Source organism: Periophthalmus magnuspinnatus, chromosome 21 (genome assembly GCF_009829125.3).
Source record: "Periophthalmus magnuspinnatus isolate fPerMag1 chromosome 21, fPerMag1.2.pri, whole genome shotgun sequence".
Lineage (NCBI taxonomy): Eukaryota > Metazoa > Chordata > Actinopteri > Gobiiformes > Gobiidae > Periophthalmus > Periophthalmus magnuspinnatus.
This window is the reverse complement of record NC_047146.1, coordinates 14,939,953-14,965,863: the sequence shown is the minus strand read 5'-3', so window position 1 is coordinate 14,965,863 and position 25,911 is coordinate 14,939,953.

Here is a 25,911-nt window from a genome sequence, read left to right as displayed (position 1 = left end):
ACAGATGCACTGAAAGATGCATTTCAAATCAATTAGCAAAACGATGACCAAACTAAACAATAGACTCCACTTTTTATACAAATAACAGTGTAATCCTTATTGATAAAGCTCAAATGACTATTGTATGCTCACTATTGTAACCTTTCAAAACTGGTTGAAGAAAAGTTGGTAACATTTAAGTAGTAACTGCATTTTAATTAGGCTTAATAAAGCATGAACAAATAGTTTATTAAGAAGGGTTCGGGTTTAACTACTTAACTAATTGAAGGTGCTGTGACTGTTCTTTTATTTATCTTCAAAAAGGTGAAAAACAGAACTAATCAATTTTAACAAGTTCATTTGTCTAAAGTTATTCTCACCTTATGCATTCAAAGCATCCGAATTATTCATTGCAGAGAGTTTTACAAGTGCAACATTCAGAGACAACAGAGGAGTCTGGCTGGAACATTAATGCCAACAACAATTAGCATGCTAACCGTGCACTTCTAATTATAAATGCTTCATAATTAGATGGAAACAGGACACAGATGACTTATTTTGACCTGCTTATACAATATATCTGTACAATACAAGACATTTTTGACAATTTTAAGTCTTTATTAAGATGTAGTTTTACCGAAAAATTCATTTAGACAAAAAAAATTGACCATCTGCAACATTTACAATCACTTCCCAAATTGCTAACAGAACTTTGTTTACATAAAACTAACTGTGTCGCAAGCGGTTTTAGTGTCTAACTCTTTCTGACGCAGAAATTCAAACTATGTCGCGCTAAACGTGTCATTCGGCCGGATAATTGGACCAGCATGGCCGTGAACCAGATTTCTAATTGTGCACATTACCATTCTCTCCCCATAAACCCGCCACGCTAGATTTATTATATTAGCATTGTGATCCCACGTTTTCATTATGCTAGCCACTCCCATCCAGCTGCTATATGACTCATAATGTGTCTTGTGTCAGGGGCGCGATTAAAACCTCACTTCATTTTATTCATTATCATTTTGGTGACATCGCCATTCTTCGGCGTCCATTGAAACACAAATGCGCTATCTTTTTAGCTATCTCCCATGCTGCTAGCGACGATAAGACAGTGCGGGAGCTAGCTGTGCTGTTCACTAGCGCACAAAGGGATCATATTTACATACAGGCTTCTTTCTCTACGCTATAGGATGGAGTTTTCTTTTCAAATTTTTTTTTTTTTTTTTTTTTTGATTTGCGGTTAACTCTACTAAGCCATCCGTCAGATCCAAAGCATGTAAAGCTTGTAGTTAATTACTGTAATTTATAACATTAAAAGCTTACGCGCAGCAAGTCAAAGAAAAAAAGTGCGCTTTGTCAGTCAAAGCTTTTGATCTTGACACGAAAAAAAAAAGTGCTCTAGGATGTTGACAATAGAGCCAATTGACGAGGGACTGTTTGTAAGACAAAAGGGAGATGATTATTTATTGGAGACACAACTTATTGTAGAGCCTTGAAGGAAGATGTTTCACAGTTTGGTTAAGACGATGTAACAGAAGCAAAAGATAGCTAACTAAACAAGCGAAGATGGTGATGAAGTGAATTAAAGCTTTCAGAGGAACTACACTGCAAAAGTGAACTTGAATTCAGAAAGTTTATCTTGATTTAAGTAGCTGGCTAGTCAAAGTTTGGACTTGTTTAAAGTTATATTTGGCATTTAATAGCGCAATATTATAAGTACAGATCTTCTCCATGTTTTTTTTCCCCCCAAATATTCCCAAAAAAACAATCAGTAAAAAGTTGTACACCTACAATAACAGTGCTTTATGTAAATATTCAGCTTGTTTCAGTAGTAATTTTATTGTTTTTCCTGGAATGTCCCAAAGTATGGCATGCACTTACTAAATTACAAGTTTTTCTGTGGCTAAAAAAACATGAAAAACATGCATTCTTGTCGTGGGTGTAGGACGGGCTCGCTTCTCCACAGCCAACCCAAGGCCAGTGTAATCACCTGGTTGTCTCCACAGAAACAGACATGTTTAAAGCAATATTATGTGCAATGATATCTCCATGGGGACAAGCAGGTGATGGATCCTCCACCAGCAAAGTTACACAGTGAATGTCGGCCTCGAGCATAGTATTACATAGGTGACATACATTCTTTTAAGTTTATCACTATCATTTCCACTATTAATCTACGCTGCTGATTGACTTTTGAACCGTTTGTTGTTCCATTGTTTAGCCAGAAAAGCTTTTAGGAAGAATGGGATGGCGCCAGACTAAACAAAATACTTCTTATGTTGTAAATCTGTGCAACAAGGCATTGCTAAAAATAAAGACCAATACATAGCAGGGCACCATGGCTGTAAAAATGTTGAAAATGATGTTACCATTTGAGCAGATTTCATAGTCATTTTGAAGAGCAAATCTTTTAAGGCTTTGTAACATGAGTGTGAATGTGTGAGACCAGACCACACAAAACAGCTTTGTTAAAATGAGGCAAGAGAAGAAATAAAACATGTCGACAAATGTATTGATTTTACAAGAAAGGGATTGGCTTTGTAATGATATTTGCATGGTTTAGCGTTTGATTCATTGCAGTTCTAATATACTGTGACTATAATTACAGATGATACACATACAGATGTCCCGGGCCAGTTGTATACTGGCCTGGGACATATTAATTCACTTACAAAGTTTTTTTGTTATTTATTAAGCCATATTTGGTATTTTGAATAGTGACTTAGCATGTACTGGTTTGTTTTAGCAAAATTAGAACAAATCAGGCTGAACTATTATTTAAATTAAAGTGACAGTACATTACTTTTTAGAGGTGGTATGTCATGTGCATCATTCCATGGACATAGAAAGTTATTTCAAAACATTCTCCATGGAGACAGATATGTTTTATGTCAAACTGTGTAAGATTATAGCTAAAAGAACATTTCTATGGCTCTCCTCCATGCCATGCTTTTATCTGAGTCCATTTTGGGCTAAAAGTTACATGCTGTGGCTTTAATTTTTATTTATATATATTTTTAAATTGATAGTTCTACATAATACAAGTTTTTTTCTGGTCTCTGGGGAGGCAGTAACACACAAAAACATGTCTTTTTTTGTCTGGCTAAAGTTTGACATGACAACTAAACCACTTCATTTGCCGTGTCTGGCTGTACATTAGTGGTGGGATGACGCCACTATAAAACCTGCTGTGAATGTATTCAAGACCTACACAGAAAAGAAAGCGAAAATGACAAGCACAAAAAGGATAATTGATGAGTAATAATGTCACATATGCATTGCTTAACATTTGATGAATTGGCAGTGGACGCTCTGGTCCCACGGCTGAAGCTTGTCGTGTCCTATTGGATCGGAGCGATGCTTTTCTGGCCTGGGCAGCTGTCATGTTGTTCTTTGACATTATGCATGCTCGATATTTGCCATGCTGTGTTCCCCTCTCTGCAGGGGTCATTTTGGGGCACAATAGAGCACTCTAGTGGGTAACAGAGCGCTCTTTGTGGCACAGGCCCTCGGGGGCCGCTAATCTCTGCCAAGGAAAACAATGGCTCGCTGCAGCACCAGGGCCCGGTGCTGTCAGGAAGGCCTCAGGTTCACACACAGCCGGCTGACAGTTAGCATGAGCAAGACCGATGGATGCTAGCATACGAGCTCCTCGAGCAAATACAGGGCGTGTTCCCTGTCAGGGCAGAATTATCACACTTGTTACTAAGCAAATGCTGTTGTTGGTGCACCAGGCCAAAACCAACATATCAGACATAAATCAATCCAAGTGTGAAGCCAGGCGCCAAGCTGTCAGGATATGATGTAACTGGCACCGAGGAGAGGGTGGCATGCCCGTGCTATCAATCAGCTTTACTTTGTGTGCAGCACTGTCGGAGCAGATCAGTAACTGCAATTACAGTTTGACAAGTTGATGTAAAAACATAAATAAATATAAAAAAATATTTAAAATTTTCTATTAATAGTAGTGCTGTGGGTTCAACATGTTCCTATCCGTTGATGTGAAACTTGTTTCAGCTTTGCTGAAACATGTGGTTGTGTCTTTGGGCAAGACACTTCCTACCCACTTCAGTTCAATAAAAGTACAATGTAGGATGCTGGTTATAAAGTTACCGTTAACATGATTACAAACCCTATATAGTTGTTTTGTTTATATTTCCAGAATGTTGTTTTTTTCTTATCAAGTTACATCATGGCACGTTTGTGGTTCCCTACTCCCGTGTCTTATCCACCCTTCCTGACCCATCCCTTTATATAAACTACTGACCAACCATCCTAAAAAATGTGTTGTGATCCTTGTGCCTGTATCTATTTCCACTTGAAAGTTGGTCTGTGATGAATATTAATCGAGCTGTGTGTAGTTCAGAATAAGTTAGCTCTAGTTGCTCACATGGTGTAGAGTGCTAAGCTGGTTTAATGACATTTTGACTAGTTCTGAGATCATTTAGCTTTAAACACTTAACTTATTAAATTATAATTATATTTTACTATCAAGTAGTTCTAACAAATCTAGATATTCATTTTTGCAGTAAACCTTATTTTTACATTACAAGCTGGGTTCCTGACAGCACACAGTTGGAAACATGTACTGTACTACAACTACTGTACATTGTATACTATAGTCTTGTATTACCTGTAGTAGATTCTTATCTTGGTACTCTGGAGACCTATTCAGAGTCAGAAAGGCGATGTACGTCACTACACAAGCTTTTGAAGTTGAGGGGAAAACCTGTTATGTGTACTCAAGAAGGTAACAAATATACTGCAGTAGTAAACATTATCTCAATAAACTAATAAATATAAAATCATGCACCTTCTATGGTCGATTCCAAGTGAATTTAGTCTAGAAATGACGGCTTAGCGAAAGTGTTCTATTTCCCACAAACTTTTGACTGGAGGAGATAAATACTTCCAGTTTATGTCATGTTGAAATCTCTTCAGTATAAATCTCCAAACGTGACTTACAACCAATGTCTAAATGTTTGTTCTGCTAAACACCATGTCCAGAGTTCACGGACAGCAGTGAGAACATTGAAAATCCATCAGTCATTTTTAAATTCAAACCAATGTACAGTTTTTAAACATTTGAATAGTGACAATAGAGTGTTATAAAAGTTAAACAAGAACAGAAGTTTGGAAATAGATACATAAAGCAGCCAGTCAAGACCATATTTTTAGAGTAAAAAAAAAAAATTGTGTGATGCAGTTCCCCTGCCTGGACAGCTAAAACACACCAAAACACATCACAATACTAGTGGGTCTGGAACCATACTGTATGTTTCTGTGATTGACAGGCGGATTAACCAATCAGAAAAAAGCATATTTTAAACATAGCGTCTGACGAGTAAATAATCTACAGAGGACTGACAAACAGCATGGATTTCTGCAGAATCAACAAAGCACCAAACTCTTTTAACTAAACTAAACTAAATTACGTACTTTTTTATGTATATTGACACAAAATTAGTGGCTGTGGTTGGACTGTCCCAAACTGTAACAGTGGTTTAATGCTTTTCATGGCCTGGTTCATAACCCTTCTGCTTTCGTACAGGATTTAGAAGGAACTAACTGGTCAGGCAATGTTTTCCCATCTGAACAAGCAATTCCAAACCTTTTCACACACTCATAAAAAATGATTTCTTTGGAGCTTTCTACCATGTTATAACGGTGTTTCCTCCAGACATGCCATAAGAGGTTTTATTGTGATCAAATTCTTCTTGTGGTTAGCAGTACGATTCTGTCAGCCTGCAAACCTACGTCACCCATGCTCCTGCGCGGCATTTTTCATAAATATACAAACGCATAACGCCTCGCTCAGAGTGCATCCAGTTCAGCTGCAACTCCAGGGTCGGACTGGTTTTGTTGTGGTGTGACACTCATATGAGGACCATTGCCCTGCTATGTTTTTGCAGTCACCGCCTTTGAAGGTGCATGACATGAGAGACCACGTGTAACTGTTTATTTATTAAAGGAAAAGCCTTGCGGTGTGCTCCAGCGTCCGGCAAAATAGATTTGCAACGGAATTCATCCAGAGCACCACGGCACCTCCGCCGGCACTACCGGAGCTGCACAGCATGCGGTCTGAGCTCCTCTCACTACTTTGAATTATATGGAAGAGTTACAGCCATTGGACCAGAGCTGCGCCGCGTGCAGTCTGAGCCCGGGGTGAAACACAACAATACACTACAACTTCACAAACCTGATGTGATGTGCAAGGGGAGGGGGGACTCATGTGTTAGAAATGAATAGGCTACTCCATATAAACGTAATACTCCCTCTTTAGAAATAAAGCAGGACTAAATTCACTTCACATTACATGGTAACAATAGACAAAAGTATCCACTGTAACAGTAGCACAAACCAAGGAAGCTACAGCACAATACTATGAGAAGTCCCATGCTTTTTGTCTGTCATAAATTATCAATCCAAAACCCGCCTGTACTTTGACACAATATCTTCCATGTTACCTCTTATGTTCACCGAAGCAACGCCCAAATGTGACAGCACAAAACAAAAAAACAACAAAAACATGCAATTGAAAACTCTCCAGGGTACAATAATGAAATACAGGAATTACAACTGTCCTATGCAGTGTTTAGACTTGGACGCGCAACCCAAGCCTTGTAATCCGCCATACATGTCTCTGTTCTGTTAGTAACCTAGATGCGTTCTCCGTATTGGCTAACCACATGCGCTACAATGGCCAAACCACATGTGAGAGATAGTATCAATGAGAGCAAGTCATCAATCAGGCAACTTCAAAATGGGGCTGGAAACGTGGCACGGATACGAAGGACAGGCTCCACCGCACAATATGGCTTTAAAATATGCACTTATAAAATGTTTGGGCTGACTTGTGAATGGGGCAATTGGACGCAAATTTGTGCACTGACAGATGTGACACGGCCAATGAAATTCAAGCATCTGGGAATGTGCGGAAGAACTTAAGACGGGCGGAGGTTCGAAGAGAATGCTGGGAGTTCAAAGTAGTGTTAGTAATGCCAATATGGATGAAAAGACATGTGACAGTGGCGTAGTGCGGTGAGTGTTCGTCCATGGATCAGAAGGTAGCCATTTCAAATTAGGGGTGTCAAAAGTATCGAAAGTCTCTTGTATTGACACTAGATACTCATTTGAGGAGGTATCGATTCTAAAAAGTCACATTCACAGGACAGAGATGAACCTTTCCTGAATAACTTTAGAATGATCTTGAGCTGTATCAGAACAAGTATAAGATGACATAAACTAGTACACGCCCATCGAACACTACGGAACCTAACTGGACGACCAAATGATTAAAACGATATAAGGCCATGATATGATAATATAAAATAAAGTACTATGATTTAATGTTGAAAATGACATTATATCGTCTAAATTAAGAGCATATTTTATTTTTATCACGGTATCGGAATCCATATTGAGTATTGAGTCTAGTCTTTGAAATTACAACACTATTTCAAATTTGATCAAACACATACTGTCCATATGCGCAATTAATATTCCCACTATATTTAAGGAGACATATTATGCTAAATCACCTTTTTATGAGCTATTAACCATTTTATAGTTCAGTTGTATTTTGATTGAGTCATGCATGTTTGAGTAATCCGGTTTTGATGCTTGAGGGATTAAAGGGGACATAATTATGCAAATTTGCTTTTACGAGCTTTTAGCCATGTTATAATAGTATTAATGGTTACCCCTTTCCCCCTTTCCCCCTTTCCCCATCTACTTCCTTTTAGTCTTTGGGTCAAACATGCAAGGTTCAACATGCATTTTCAACACCAAAATCCACTGCTTGTTGTGGTAAAATGCAACTGTGAAGAGACAAGGCTTAGCTATTCATTACTTTTTAATAGAAGTCAAAGCCATTTTTGGTTAGATTGATCTATGTACTGTATATGATAATTTATTACTGAGTACCAGTATGAAAAAACATATGCCTCCTTTAATAACAGAAAGATAATTGTGACAAAAAGGGCATCCGACATAAAAATGCTCACATCACCATGCAACTGTTTTGCTGTGGCGACTGCTGATGATAAAAGGAGCAGAGGAATTGCAAAAAAAACATTCAAACATTCCCATTTACTGTATATTCCATAATGTATCCCATACATACATTACACGCTAGCATCGCTAACATCAAGACGTTTTCTGTATAATCATGACCAGATGCTTAACCACAGAACCACTTCACTGTACCAAAACATGAGTAAATTAAAGCCTTCATAGGTTCACCATGATTTAGTGTCATTTAGTGCACTTACGCAATGGACTTTAGACATACAGTAGGTCTACAATTTTCCATTCTCCGGCTTGGCTGAGTGCTTTGCCGTGATTGGATGACATGTGCAATAGCTAGCCACTTGTGACACAACATGATGCATAAATCTATGGATACACCTGGGAAACTGTTCAGTTAGCAGGCCAAGAGCAGTCCTAAGTGGAATTGGGTTTGGCTTATGGACATGCTGCAATTTGTCTATGGAAATAAAATACTTCCAGTTTCCAGGATGTACAATATAATTTTGAATAGTTTTGCTTGTATGTATTTATTCTTTTAACATCCCACTCTTTTCCATACAGCCTACTGTTTACTGTATGCTAGCAACTCATGCCACATTACCAGGGCTGCACAGGGACTGTTGGTATTAGCTGAGGTGAGGTTTAAACCCCCAACCCTCCAGTTGATGGGCAAACACTTGACACACTGAATATGTATCGGGAACCATAGACAAGAGGGGGGCTTCATACATTTTGACAGTTGATATGAAAACCCAGTATTTAGTGCTTTCACTGTTTAAATTTAAGAGGAAATATTGTTCGTTATAACCTCTATTTACATTTTTAAGCCTGCAGTATTGTCTTATGGGGCCTTGGGTAACTACTTGTTTTGCCCATTGTGGTGACTCGGGGCATCTGGTATTAAAAATAAGTAAACTGATGGCGAACAATTGTCTGGTGGTTTTGAGTACATCGCTGTACGCTAGCCTCCGTGTGAGATTAATTCCTGATTTTGGCAATTTACTGAATGTTGACCCCACTCTTCACCATTAAACCTATGTCCAAATAAACCTATGAGGAATAAAATCTAAATAGAAAATAAGTAAACTGCAAAATTATGCTTCCATTTGAACTACTGTCCTTGTCATTTATGTTCTACTAATAGGTCTATTTTGTGTCTCAAAATCCAGAATATTTTTGTCCGTATTTACAGTAAATAAATAGAACATGTTCTTACAATTGAATAAAACATGAAATAATTGTATTTCCTTGTTTGGTCTGGGTTTTATCTCGTGCATCCACGGGCATTGAATGGAGGTCATTGTTCGACGCATGTACAGATGTCTGGAGCACATTTATCCCGTTTGTGACTGGTGACTTTAATGTGGAACCAAAGTCTTCGATCTCAAGTTCCACTCTCAAGTCAAAAACTGTGGCCCATTAGCAAGTTAGCAACACACTATGCTAATCTTGGCTCGGTCTGATTGGCGTCTCACACTGTATACAGTACAGAGGAACTAAAGGACACATCTGTTTCTTCTACATGACTTGTATGGTAATAGTTCAGGCTCCCAGCGAGACATGGAAACGTTTTTTGTCTTCTTCTTGCTTGAACTTGAACTGGGGTGTCCATATTGTGGTTTGAACCTTTCTTCGACAGTCTGCTTAGATTTGATGCGCCTTGTTCTGATAAATATGATTGACGATCTATTGTGCGGTCCTTTCGATGTTTATTGACTTTGTATTGGGAGATAACATCTGCTCATCATTTACATCCTTTAGAAAATATGCCAATGTACTAAAATTCTACGACTCCTACCAGTACACACACACACATCAAAAGGAAATAAACAATGAATATACGCCATTGAGAAACAAAATTAGGCATTGTTCAAATTATCACTTCTCTGAATTCGTTTTGATATTGGTCTTCGCGGGACTGCGTTTATTGTCGCGTCAGGGAGACCATTTTTGACGAATATATGTACTGATTTTTTAGCATAACAACATAATACTTCCTTTGGCGTTTAACAATAACTTGACATTATCAACTTTTCCATGTATAGGAGCAAAATCTGTCTTGACCCAGTACCGATATATTGTATAAGGAGCTCTTGAGGTAAAATATGTCTGCTGCATACTGTCCATCTAATTATAAATCATAAAGGAAGTGAGCAATAACTTGGGACCACTGCAAATTAACTAGTGCTGTTTTTCACATTTTTAGACGACACCTTTAAACATTGCTTTATAATGTAAAGTAGGCTAAAATCCCTAGGTTTTATTTAGTTAATCCTTTTGCAACGTGAATGTTTTTTGTCCGTTCTGTTTCCTTGTGTACATTTAATAAAACGCAGACATACCAATACTAACCAAGTGTTTATAAGACTATTGGACATATTGAGTATATCAAATTAATCAACCTTAATTTTGCATTCAGTTGGTTACACTTCAGTGAATTATATTGGAACGTACTGTTTTATATTATGTGCAGACAAATATATTAGTGTTACGCAAACACTCTGTAACTTTCTGGAGGTGGCACGTCGCCTTCATGATCCATGGAAAATGAAAGTTAAAATCATACTTTGGAACATTCTCCATGAAGAGCAGAAATCAAGTTTTGTGGATGAATGTTTTTTCAGTGCAATAAAACCATCTAAAACGAAACACTGTTATATTTTAGTCTATTATTTGGCTAAAAAGTTACACAGCGGATCTTTAAAATGAAAAAACTGACAAGAAGGGTCGTGACATGAATTTGTGGTATCCAAGATTTTGTTTCTGTTTATACGTTCCTTGCAAAAGTTGGACTTTCTTTGTCTCTCGTGCCCATACTACTTTGTAAACCCTCTTTACAGGATTCACCTTATTCCGGTATTTGCGCGTAGTGATGATGGACGATCTGTTATACCATCCTTTTGAATCTTTTGTTTGGACATTTTCGCTGTATGAAGGACAAACACCAGCTTGAAAGACACGACCTAAAATAGTCCCATTTTGCCGAACACTCAAATATCACTTAGCAGTCTTTTGATGGTCGCACTAAACTAACAGCATCCGATTAGTGGATTCAGGTGCACTAATTCAAGCGTAGAACAATGAGGGTGCTCGGGCAGAGAATGGACACCGATCTTCAAAGAAAGTTCAGCAAGTTTTGATTTCTTAGTTTGTCACAACATGGGGGAGGCCCAACGTGAAGACTCCCAGCTGGATTTGACGACACGTTGAATCAACACAAAACCCGCAAAGGAGAGGATGAAAGGACGCATAATCCCTTCCATTGACAACGCATACAAGCGGCTAAAGTGTGGGTAATGGGGGTAGGTTATTATGGTGGGCCCCAAGACGCAAGAAGTTCTTAAAGGTTGAACATCAAGAGATATCCATTTGCAGATCAGAGCTAATGCTGGTTTGGGCAGTGAACATCATGTGTTAAAAGGGCCAAGGCGGGACAAAGTGGCAAAACAACTCACCGTGACATAAGTTATTTCGGGAAAGCACTTTTTTGTGTCTCCGTGATGTGTGTGCTCTGCCTGAAGTTAGGATCAACACTGGAAGATAAAAGACGTGCAGATGCTAGCTACAAAGGAAAACGGGCATTAGCAATTATGTATGAGCACTTAAAGTTCTTTTTCTTTGTTAAATGAAAATTCAGCACAGATGTGAAATAAGAACGTTTATATTGTATAAGTCTGATGATATTTTGTAGTAATTGTTGATTGCATTGGAAGATAAGTACATGTAACAAAAATACACATTCAGAATTCCCTCATTCAGACAGATTCAGACTGTATTCTGCTGTGGTTACTCTTTGATTTGGTGGTATTCAGAATACAGTAAATTTTCAAATACCAAAGAAATACATTGCAGTGTTAGGCTTCAAATTAGTGACAAATACACTTCTCATGCATGTGATTTTCCGTCTCTAATCAGTGATGAATAATTGCATAACAAACATTTCAAAAAGGTTGTTTCAACACTAAATTTACACTATAAAATGATGCAGAATTAAAGTGACCCGCTCCGTGCTAAACCAGCAGTGGGTTTGGGAAGGGGCATTACTTTCTACAGCCTTGCTCTGGATTGGCTGTTTTGTTGCTATGATACTCATGGTCGGAATTCCAAATACAGAACTCAACTCAATATGGGCAAGCCAGACAATTACAGTGGGCCATAAGATAATACTACATTGAGCAACATTTCCTCTTTAAAGTAAACTTTCAGGGTTGACGTTTAGTGCCTGAACGACTTGATATGTTAAGTCAGGGTTTGAACTAGCAACAGTCTGGTTTGAACGCAACCACTCCACTACACCACTGCCTCCTCAACTCACCGCACAATAAAACATTTTGTGGGAACATGTGGAAAAGCTAATGGTTCACACCTTACTTTAACAGGCCACTTGAGCTCTGCATTTCCATTTTAATGCCACATCCACACCAGGTCAACACCGCCAGTCCAGCGACCATTTATTAAACCCCAGGATTTATAGAAAGTGGGGCCCATTTTTGACCTTTCTCACGATGCCTCCCACACGCTTCATAACTCCCACCGTGTAATGACATGACACACTTCGACGCACCTCAGACCCTTCCTCTCCACGTCTGCGTTCATTCACAAAGCCCCCGGGAGGAACCAGGTCTCCTCACATAACCGCCGTCCGGCCAAGGTGCAGGTGTAGGGAGCCGAATGACATCACGTAGCAGCCCCCCTCTTCTCCACACCTGCACCCATGTCCTGAGTAAGATCACCGCGTAACTCATTTGTAACTCTTTAACGTAGCGCGGTGCTTGTAAAACGTTGCTTAAAGAAACAGCTGTCACAATACTCAACCAACACTTCTGGGAATCCGTCGGAACCATGAGGTGTGCATTGCTTTTGGCTGTATATGAATGTACAAGTCAGAATATTTGTCCAGTGATTTTGCAGCGGTTTTCCTCTCCGCACACTTGTGAAAACATGGCTGTCAGCGTCAATAAAAAAGTGGGATTAATGGTTTTAAATGTGTTGTTTTTTTGTACATGAGATTTGCCAGAGATGCCAAGCTGTAAAAAGGTAATGGTGCCAAGTCAAAGAACACATTAGGCACTGTTGACTTTGGTGTTTCTCAAAATAATGTTCAAAGATGGTCGCCATTTGAAGTAACGCAAAAGAAAAAGAAAGAGAAAGAGAAGATCAAAGGGTGTTATTTTTGTAATAAATTTGAGAGAACGGCACTGCCCATTCATCCTCAGCAGGGTTTGTACCTTAGCCTGGGGTAGTAAAGTGATATTCTTGTCAGATATAGCGGCACAATCCATCCTGACCAAACATGAGAGACACACATAACCTGTTACCGACAGAGGACAATGACATAATTAATATATTATAGCCCAACTTTATTATTAAAACATTGGAGTTATATTTCCCTCAAGCACTTCTATTATTCTTTTATACCAGGGGTGGGCAAACTCTGACACACGGACCACAATGGGATCTAAAATTTGACAGAGGGGCTGGGCCAGGATATATATATATATATATATATATATATATATATATATATATATATATATATATACATATATATGTATATATGTATATGTATATATTACATTAGAGATTTAGAGGTGAATATGCAAGGCACATTATACAAATTCTTTTCCAAAGGTATTAATTAAATTAATAATGAATTTATTAAATTTCTGTTAAATAAACACAGCAGAAAAGCTCACATGCAGTTCTATCAAGTGCCAGAAGATCAACAACTTTTTGAAAAGGTAAACGGAACAAAGTTTACCCTTACCTATTTTAATATAATTTAGTCAAAGGGCCATGTGTGGCCCTCGGGCCATAGTTTGCCCATGTGTTTTATACTCAGTGGTGGTAAGTTACTATTATAGGCAGTTGCCCTGGGGTAGACCACCACTCTCCCTCACTGACCCTCCAACACCAACAATCACACACTGACACACCACATGTACACAAGGCAAGGTGCGTGGCCCCACTGTTTCACCTGCCAGGTACAACCCTGCTTAGCTTCTGGGCATTGTCAAGGTAGTGAGACCAATACAGTTTTATTCACTATAGGCATCCACGCAACAGGATAAAAGTCACTTTATCAGCAGTCAGTGCAATAACTTATAAAGCATGATTCATTCATGACCCAAAACACACATCTACTTTAGTCACACTGCCCTTGAAAGCATATAACATATTTCTGAGGACAAAATACAGGCAGCAAACTATGTTAAATGCACATTGCACAACAGGACAAAATTGGCTAACAAAATATATAATTTTCTGGCTTTAGCTTACTGAAACTCACAGACAGGGAGTAAAAGTAAAAGTACAAACAAGTAAAAAAAAAAAAAGGTCTGACAGAGTCTGAGGTACACAATTATATAACAATAATAAGAAATTAACATAAATGTACTTGAGTAAATGTACTTGAGTAAATGTAACTAAGTACTATCCTTCTCTGCTGAAGAATCTCGTGCAGCCTTACAGACAAACAACTTGTTTGAAACACACAAGGAAGTAGAGTCACAGGAAGCTAATCAGAACTGTTTTTCTCTCATAATTTCCCAAATCGCTGCCAATCAGCTATGTTTTAAATTCAAGCATTCATTTGCAATCAGTGTTTTGATTTACCATAACAGACAACAAACCCAACTTGTTCTACCAAAGAACAATGAGGTACCTATATACCCACGTCTTTATGATTCATGGCGGTGGTTTGTCAAGATCACAGAGGTTGTCGCTATTTGAACAAAAGCTAGTGTTACAACCTGTGAATTCTTTCATCACCTGCTATAATAAGCGTTAGCACTGTTCTTTGGGGTTGGCTAGCAAGTCGTAGCACGTAGCACTTTAATGTTTTAGAAGCACAGATGCCTGGTACACTATACCATAGATTACAGTTGTTTCTACCATCATAAATTGTGCAGATGTTAGCATGGATGAGTATACGCTTGGGCCTGGGAGTTAGCGGGTAATGGGAGAAGAGAGAGACAGGGGAGGGGTCGCAAACAGGAAACAGCCATCAAACCGTTTGCTCAAAGTTTGTTTAAATCCCCATATCCGCTGGCATTAGCTTGTTCTGAACCCGCTGTGCCACTAAACAGGGTCTTGGGGTGGTGAAGTCACAGTCTCACATGGGAAATCAAATCTAATGAGATGAAGGAATCTGATACCAAAAGTACCAACAGTTAGGAAGGGATTCATTCTGGGCTGTATAAAACTACTAGACGAAAACAGTAATGATCTGATTTGCTTTCAATAGTTGCTCAAATGCTTTCTCTACTTAATTTGACAAATATTAGGTAGAATTATAAGCATACACTTGTTGCTGGTGAAGGCCTATTCATAATTATCCACAGATTCTCAGGCATGAATACCGTGAAATCTGTTTATTATCTGATTTCTGGAGATAACCATGTAAACCACAAAATTTCATGTTTCATTCTTTCTCATTGTTCACTCCTCTTTAAGTATTAGCTTAGCAAAAGAACAAATTAATAAAGCCAAGAAGATGAAACATGTAAATGACCGAAAATGAAAAGGTTTTTAAAGTTTTTCTGATTACTCCAGCTATCTGATCAGCTCTGGGCATGTAAATATAGCCCCTGTTGGATCTAATTCCTGGGACATCCTCTACATTATTTTGACTGTTAGCCTTTGTTGGAGCTGTCATACTGTAGAAATTAGCAGAACTATTGGACTGCAAAGTTACTACGACTATAACGATAGTGATTGTCCTTTCCTGGCACAACCATCCAAATCATTGTGACAAAAGAACTGGTATTTATCGTTGATGAAAGGTAACTAAGTACAAAAAAATAACCATTTTTAGGTAGCTGTTACTGCTGCTTATAACTTGACGATTGAAAGCAGGTATCTATACTTTGTACTTTGCAAAAGGACTGAAAATTAAGTATTTTTAGTGGCGTGAGGTTGCTTAGAGTATGTTCAAGTCTGCCTTAGGCAATAAAAATACATTGAAATTACAATTAGAAATATTAAATCAATTCTTGTTTCTGTGGATCAAAAATCAGCACAATTCTTCATGAAGATGCTTTAAATTGAATCTGTGTGAAATACTTGAACTTTTTTACTCAGAAGGTCATTTTTAAGCCGGTACTTCGATACTTTTACTTAAGTATTTGTTGACTCACGCATCTGTGCTTTTACTTAAGTGACAAAATTGCGTACATCTTCAACCTCTGATTGTCGCCTTTCTGTTTCATGTATTTCCGATTATGTTTGTTGCTCTCATCACCTTCGCCTCTTAACCAATCAACAACCAAGCCACTTCAATGCACTTTTTTCCCCTCATTCTATGATTTGTCCCTTGATTATAAAAAACAACCCTTCAAACTCAATTGTTTTTGCATTTTAATGACAACTTTCACATTCCAACTGACTGACCCATTACTGTACGCTATTTATGTGGCCAGAAATGTCTCCAGTTCTGCTTATTGTCCCTGAATCACATTTATTCATTTTTCCACCCACTTGACAATTTCTTCAAAACTAACAGTGGGTGGATTGTTGATGTCTTGCTCATTTGGAATCATATTATTTAGACTACATCCCAAGGCTTTCACTCCTCAAATAGATCCAGTATCCAGCTGGTTAACCATAATTTTTAGCGTTGAGTCATGATTGCCACAGCCCTTTCAGTGTACGATAAATAAAAGTGTAACTCTGTTTTGGAAGAGCGTAGGTGCTTTCCGGCCTGGGTCCAATGATGACGCTCAGAGTCTATTGTGAAAGGTTTCTTGGAGTGTCAGATGGTGCTTGACATTTTTGAAAAAGTCACACAAGAGGAGATGAACTATCTTTTGAGTGTAACCTGGTAGGACTCGTGGGATTAAGATAAAAAGATGACAGATTAAAAAAAAGTCAAAGAATTTTATCCTCTTAGGTTTTAAATGAAGTGGAAAGACTGAAGCCAGGTCCAACAATTGAGTGTTTGTTTCAAAATAGAGACACAATCTTCCATCAAATCTGCTCAGAGGAAAACTGAAACCTGAAAATTTAATTGTGCATACTATTTGTAAAGATAAAATACGTTTCTGTCCTTGAACATAATCCAATATCTTCTACATTTTGCCTGGGAAAACCTAGTGAGAGATTGAGATAGTGATTGGCTTTGTCAACATGCAGATAAATATCTGATTATTATCTGATTTCTGGACCTTAAAAATTTTTTAAATGACACACAAACCACAAAATCTGATGTGAGTGACCAGAGGGATCATGATCTAAGAATAATCTAATGGTTTGTTGTTTACTTGTCATTTTAATAGTGTTATAATAACTCCAGAAATCAGATTTTGCGTGCACATGTAACCACATGTGACCGGGAACCACCGAGCTGCAGGATAAATCTATTTTGTATTTCTTGGGGAAATCCAAACGACATTCAGACACAAACACAGTTAAAGACCTGACCATGTTGCTACTTACAGATCGTGCTTATCATGTTTGCCAATGTGTCTGGTCATGTATTGGTCAGGCCAGGTCATGTTTGTAAATGAGAATTAGTTTTCAAACATTTTAACTGGTTAGACAAAGTTTAAAAAAATACATTTTAAAAACTAAAAAAAAATAGTTAAACATTAAAAACATTCAACACAGTTAAGTTTTACAAGGTTCCAAATATGGAAAGATCTTTTTGCTCCAAAACAAACTATTTACCAAAGTTTGAACCACCCAAGACGCATTTCGTGCTAATATGGCTGACCTCATCATATTAGCAAATCTAGCGTCTACGCTAAAATGTTCATCTCTTCTGGAGAGTGTTTACAGTAGCAAAAGAGAGAATCCCACAGTAAGCTTTTCGCAGCCACATCACGTCATTGCACCATTCTGTACATTTACTCTAGGGGTTTCTCGGGGTTTCTCTGTTTAAATCCCAGGCCGTAATGTTTGGGTTACAGATTGTAATTTTGTAATAGCTGTTTACATAGCTTTGGCGTTGGCACCGGGACAATGGGAACTGGCAGTGTCACTTAGGCGGAGAGGGCCATATATTTCACAGTAAAGTGCTCCTCGAGGACAGCTAAAGGTCCTATATTACACAAAATTGGCTCTTTTGAACTTTAAACTGCATCAAAAACATCCCTGGAGTTGTGTTTTGTTTCATTCACACACGTTTAAATAAGCCTTTATTAAGATGTCTGTCTACATCTCCAAAGCTCAAAATGCCTCATAACATCACTGTTTCACCTTGTGATGTTATGAAGCTGTAATTTTCATGTTACCTTTTTACTTTCAGTTCAGTAGATTCCAGGGCTGAAATTATCCAAATGAATCTAGTGCAGGTGTATGGAGTTTAAAAACACAGTGGAGCACTTCCTGTATCACCACATGACATCACAAGGTTTCTGTTTGAGAAAAGAACTCAGCCTTTTAATAACAGGATTTGTGTGTTAAACATTCTACACAAACATGAATGAAACAAAACACAACTTCAGGTATATTTTTCAATGAGGAAACAGCTTTATAACACAGATCAGAAAACAGCACGATACAGGCCTTTAAAGTTTTCATTTAGTCTCCCCTAACGCATTATTAGGTTTGACGTCTTTGGACAGATTTGTTTTTCCACTTGGGATTTTTCCTCTGTCTCATACAAAGTGTCGCTGTTGCACTCATATTTCAAATGGAGAAATGTGTGTTGTGAAATGCAGTGTGATCAATGGGTAAACAATGTGTTCAAACTCAAGTGTTGTGTTATTTATTGGATTTACTTTGGCAGATTTAATCCAGCGCAGTAAAAATACTATTACTACAGTGTGTGCTAGAGAAATGAAGGCTTGTCAAATTCCACCTTGCAATTTTTTTTTTTTTGTGTGGCGTTTACTTTTCGTTTGTTAGTGATAAGAGAAAAAGTGGTAAAGTTGTTTTTTTTTAGATATATGATGCTGGTCAAGGTGAAGGTCAAGTTTATTTATAAAGCACTTTACAAACAGCCATCACTGCCCCCAAAGTGCTGTGCAAGATGAAGTAATGAAACTATTAGCAAACGTTGGTTAAAAGCATAAAGTGTAAACAGTTCTTAAATCACTCTTCCCTGGATGTTTCACATAACACAAGGGCGGAATACTTTGAAGATAGTTTTTTCACTGACAAGACAAGCTGGTCATTTAGCATAAACTTCCAAATAACTGTAGGCTATAATTGGTATGACTAGGGAAGTTTAAAACAAAATATCACTCAAAAAGATGTGAAATAGTTGTTTGTTACTACAGAACTACTGCCTTAAAGACGGGGTATTTTACTTCTATTGGGTATCAACTGCTAACACATAACACATTTAGCTCACCATGGTCCCTTTTATTGTTTTGAAAATGCTATAACATACAACACTTTTAACGGTCTGAGTCTCCCCTCCCTTTGCTCTCTGTGTTAAGTCACTCCCCCTTCAGAGCACTATCAAAACACAATCAGCGTACATCCTGCTAATGAAACTACTGCATAAAGTTTCAGGTTTCAGGCCAAGTTGCTGTGTATAGTTAGTTTTGTTTCATGGTTTTGTATATTTATGTAGACCATAACCGTAAGGAGGGTTTGAATAGGGAATGGGAGAAATCGCTAAAATACTCAAACAAACCTCTTCAGGCCTGTTTTTGATGAGGGAACAATGTTATAACATGGTAGAAAGCTCAAAAAAAAAAAAAAGTTTTCGCATGAGGGCCGATTGAGGGCTATAGACTGGTCGCCAATACAGTGAATACTTCAAATCTGTGTTTATTACAAGTTAGACTGAACCACTAGACTTTTATTCATGCTTACATCCTCAATGGGACAGATTAAATATTTGATATGAGCTTGTTAAAGTAGATTTTCAGAAATGTACAGAAAAAAAAGTGCTGTTTAAGGCAATATGGGCCAATTCACCAGGAAGCTTGAGGGCCACGAAAAATTGGTCTGAGGGCCGCATTTGGCCCCTGGGCCACAGTTTGGGCATACCTGATCTATACATAGCTTACTATTTAAAGTTGGGTTATACTTTCTGGCTAGGTGCTTGACGTTTTAGAATTTGATATCCTAATTTCAGATGGAGGGCAGTGGTAACTCTGCAACATTCCACGGTTTCACCAAAATGCTCAAAGGTGGAACCTTCTCATTATTTATTTGGGTCAACAAACTAGCCATATTAACCGTATGGCTTTAAGTCCTATTAACCATACTGAATATTAACCGTAGATCGAGGTAACACATCTGCCTTTTAACATGGTAAAAGATATTAAAAGTGCTGTATCTGTTTGTTTTTTTACCTCTTAAAATCTTATAAATGTGAAAAATTCCTAATTATTCACTGCGATGAGTTTATAAGCATATTTGACAACTCTCAGAAACCAGAGCAGAGTTTTGCCATGACCATAAAGACCATAAAACACCAACTAGCATGTTAACGCACACTTCCAGATTATCGGACAATAAAATGCTTTCTAATTAGAATAAGACAGCACACAGCGGACATATTTTGACCTCAAGAGCTGCTTTTACAATACATGGGGGAAAAATTGGGTTATTAATGTGCATGTTACCAATTCAATGCCAAATCTTATTATATCACAGGATTCTGATCTACGCTCCACCTTAGTTTTACGTAATGGCCCGTTCAGAACACTACGCTGCTACTGTAATCCCAAGATATTCTATACAAAACCATGAAACTTGGTACTGGTAATTAAATCCAGGACTTCCTTGCAGTGAAATCATAAGTACATTCCAACTACGCTACCTCTTCCATTTTAACACTTATTTCCAGTACAAACACGTTACCACAAAGTCATATGAAGTCACTGTAACTCGTTTATATCATGGCACTGGAGATCAGTTTACCATCCCTTATATTAAAGACTCCCTTTCTGCAGCATCCAAACTAAGATCTCTATCATTCTCATAATAACAGTGTGCATCTTGTGGTGTTGGCGATGACAGACGCTGCGTTGTGCTAACCATAACCTCACATTAGCGCTAATCTCTCAATGTTATTTTACCAGATTACCCATTGAGTAGAGGCTGCCAAAAGAGTTCACAGTGCTACGTCATGCTAGCGGCGGTGATGAATACACAATCTATTCTTTATCGCGCTGCTTGTTTATGTTAAGGCGCGCAGGTAGGGCACAATGGCTGTTTTGTGGCGCGGGAGGCTGGTCGCTGTATTGAGAACAGAGATGATTGTGTCTAAAGTTTCCTGCTCAGGGAGAAGGGGGAATGATCATAAACCTATTTACAATGCTAGAAAATGATTCAGGGAGTTCCAGACGTAAAAAAAAAAACAATTGACAAAGATTTTCTCAGCTGGTTTTCAAGAGGGAATATTACAAAACACGTGACATATTTAGATCACCGTGTTGCCTTGTATTGCTAATCAATATGTTAAAATGTTGAGTTAGTTTCAGTTTTGTTTTGGACGCTCCCCGCACTAAGTCACTCCCCCTTCAGAGCGCTATCACAACACAATCAAAGTGCATTTCGCTGATGAAACTACTGCAGATCACTTCACATTTGTCAAGTTGAATATCATTTCGTATCCTGTTTTTGTACATTTATGGAAAACTGCTGTGCAGGAGCATGGGTGGCGTAGGATTGTGGGTCTTGGATAGGATCGGACCGCTAACCACAAAGAGGGTTCAGATAGTGCCCGAAAGAGATGGCTAACTAGATTATCCAAACATGCACGGATGACAATAGAGGTAATGCACTGACATCATTTTATTTGAAAATTTCCCTTCAACATTCAGACTGAGTGGCACTGAAGCAGAACTACGGGCAGCTTAACAGACAAAATGTGTTTCTCTGCTTTTTCTGGCCAAAGTTTTGTCTGCGGAGCTGTTGTTTTCACCTCAGAATAATTAGTTCCTCAACTGTGTCTGATCCCAGAGTATGTATCGATGATTGTGACCATAGTCTGCAGTGTCCCTGTTGTTTAGCTAAATGTTAACTTAACTTTTTCTACCATTGTTCATTTGATTTTCTTCATATTTAGCAGAGTTGTAGATCTTTAAATTTATTACCAGAAGCATGTGTCATATACTTATACCTATGGATCATATCTGGACAACAGTGGGATGACACTTATAAGCAGATTTGATTTCACTTTTGTACAAAAATACTATAGTGCATCCATCTTACCGTTATCGTACATGGGACAAATATGTTTCCCACAAATGCCATGCAGATTAACTCCATCCAGATTTGAGATTATGGACGGTTACACAATTCTTCTGTTGAGAGTAAATGCCTATTCTCAAACCTACCAAAACCCATAAACTATAAATTTCTACTTTGTTAGTCAAGTCGGCAGAGAATGGTGCAAAAACATGCACTTTACATTTAATTTTAACATATATATATTTGATTGAAGTATCAGGAATCTTAGAACAGCAAAAAGGTGAAACCAGTTCAGGAGAAAAGCGGTATGAGCTTCAAATGCTTTTGAAAAGATGAAAAATATTACAAAGATGGACTTTATCTGCCATTTCCTAAGTTCTGAATGTTAGCTGGTATTTAAGAGCTAATGATAGCCATTACAATGGTGACTTTTACAAATGATTGTGTCACAAAAGAATGCATCACACTTGCACCCACACTTCCTTTCATTTCTTCATTCCAAACTTAGTGAAGACCTTATATTATTGCAGGTGAAAACATGTGAGGGTCCAGTATTGTTTCCCATTATGTGGAAAGCCATAATCAGACTTTACTTATCTGCACATTTGTCAGTGTTCAGGGTTCAATTTGAAATGAAAATCCCCTTGCAAAAAATATAAAAGGCTAAACTTGAAAAAGTTATGTTTTCCCTCAGGCCCCCTGTGACCTATAGTAAAAAACACTGACTAAGGCTCACTCCAAGTGTGAAAAAAAAAAATTAACTTACAGTAATAACTTACAGTAATACTAATACTAGTAATACTAATACTAATCTTAAAATAACTTTGTTTTAAAAAAGATTTACTTTTATCTCAAGGAAAAATTGCATTTCATTTCATCATAACTTTTCACATACAATAAATTTGCAATTTCCATTTATTAAATGTATAGTCCTCGTGTACAATGTAATGTATATGTAACTAGTACAAATCTTTATTGATTTTTTATTTTCTTTATTTAATTAATTTCTTATAATTTTTTATGGATTCTCTTAAATTTTATAGTTCTTTTAATGTTCTTCTAATTTGTCATGAGTGAAAATCACACTTAATTTTACTTTTCTGCACATTTTTTGATTGTTCAAAGTTATAATTTTAAGGCAGTTTCTCTTCCAAAAAATATAAAAGATCAGACTTTGAAAGTTATGTTTTCCCATAGGTCCCGTGTGACCTTTGGTAACACGACCCATCTGCAGATAAAAAGCCCACAAGCTTTGACTTAGACTCTATCCAAGTTGTGGGCTTAAAGTTAAAGGTTCAAAGACAGAAGAATAAACTTGAACTCAATCTTAAAATGACATTGTTTTGAACTGCTTTATTGAATAATTATTGAATAAATTACTGAATTATTGAATAAAATATTACATTTTCATTTCACAAATTCTCACATATAGTAAGAGTTACTTAAATTAGTTTTATACATAAACATGCATTTATTTAAAGGCCCTGTACCAGATTTTTCCCCCCACGTATTTTAGAAAAAAATGAAAAAAAAAAAAAAAGCCCCAGTACAGCTATAGTGTATAAGCAGCTCTTGAGGTCAAAATGTGTCAGCTGTGTGCTGTCTGCATCTAATTATACAGCGTTTCATTGTCAACTAATCAGGACGTGCCTGTGAAAAGTGTGTTTTAGCTCGTTGATGTTAGCTTTAACATCATGGCAAAACTCCACTCTGGTCTTTTGAGAGTTAAGAAAAGCACTGGAAAACTCATTGTGGTGAATAATTTGAATACATAAGGTAAGTGAGGAATAACTTCAACCGCTGCAAACGGTTTCAAATTAACTAGTTCTGTTTTTCATGTTCAGTAAAAATTGGGTACATCACATTTAAAAAAACTAATACCACTCTTAGTTCAAATTATTTTTGTATTTTTGAAGAGAGTTTTCATGCTCACACCCAAGATTCTGAGAAAGCCAGGCGGGCCGAGTGCCGAGCCTTGCGTCACCCCAAATTTGACGTGAGTGAAAGGGTGCCACTAATGTGTGGTGGCAGCTCAGTGGGGTGGTTTTCTTTGTTCCGACATTGAGCCTGAAGGATTCGCTGGTTTGGCAGGAGCCGCGCTGCCTGGGAGACTATCCACATGTAAAACCAGCACTGGGCAGAACAAAGGTCAAAACCCATAGACCAGGGCCCAAACACCGCGTTCACTGGTAACAATAGCTGTGGTTCCGTCTTTGGCACCACGACTGAAGCAGGTTGGATAAAGAATGGTGTTGTTTCTGCCCAGTACAAGTTGTTGAAAATGCACCGGAGGAAGGTTGTAGCATAAAACTAATACAAGAAACGTAAGTGGATCAGGTGGAAATTGGCTAACGTGATGGGGAACAGAAGTCTACAAAGGCCCAATTTTATTTTATCAATGTAAGTAAATAGATAAATAATGTGCAATTTGTGGTCACTCCCTTTTGTTCCATCTGTGCTCTGTATTCTATGTTGAAATGATGGGAATGTGTATTAAGTACCTTGAAAAACATGCATTCTTAATGTCAGTGGACTTGCCTCTGCACAGATCTAACTTGGTCACTTGGCATTACGTGCTTGCCTCACTCATGGCATCTCCATAGAGACAAGCAGCTAGTGGACTCCACCACAAAAGCTACATTGTGGACCTTTAAAATGCAAGTTAAACTGACTACTATAAAGAGGCCCGTGTACGTGTAAAGTGGTTATTAAGACACTGCACTAATATGAAATGTGAGCATATGTTTTTGATTTGGCCACATGCTGCATCTGTTATTCTATAATAGAAGCACTGCCACTAGTAAAATGGGTGTAAAATTGCTATGTGCTGTGTTATGTCAAAGACCTTCTGTAGCTTTTAATTTTAAGAATGAAAAAATTGGAGAAAAAAAATTGTGAAAGGACTTGCCTGGGATCCAGAATACACACTACTTCAATACTTTACAAATATATGAGTCTGATCCCCCGAGTTCAGATGGGTGTGAATTGACAGGTGGATTAGCCAATCAGCGACACACATGATCCAGCCATAGTAAAACAAATACAGTAAAGCTGCTTACGGGAAAAAAGAAAGGGAAAAATGGCTGAAAAACATACTGAAAAACATAGCATTTCTGCAGAATCAATGAGCAAAGTACTCACTAAGGTGAGAGAAATGTCTTTTTATTCAAAATGAGGGTGACCAATGAGCTCCTTTGTTTCACATGCGCCACTGAAAAAACAAATCTGATTGCACAATTGTGTTTGGTTCTGGCTGGAGGCGCAACAGAGGGAGTGGAGTCCGGACTGATCCCTCTGTATATCACCAAGCAAAGTGATTCACATTTCTCTGCATTAGATAGACTTTTCTTAGTACCATTTTGTAATAGCAATAAAAACATTTCAAAATAGTCAAACTAATGCTCCCAGCGCTATGCAAAAGTCTTTCCCCTGTGATGGCAGGTAATTTATAGACACTGACAGGAGCAAATTTGGGTTGGTAGCCTGAGGTGTTGATTAGCCTTTGTATCTGTCCGTTTGTTTGGGCGTCAGATCAAAGCATGCACCCGTTAGCGATCATGTGCTCTCCCGTCTCCCCCTTTCACCCCCTGTTCCACAAACCTTGGCACCCGGCCCATATCGCCTACTTTTCTTTGTTTTATCACTTCAAAAGCTTCGCGCCTCACCCCATTCATCACCGCAATGTGCTCCCGTCAAAGAGTCAAATTGTTGGGGCATTCGGGCATCGCACAAAGCAACCATGAGCACCTCCCGATTTGCTGTAATTCAAGGAAGGATAATTCAGTGCACAGGGTGTAATCT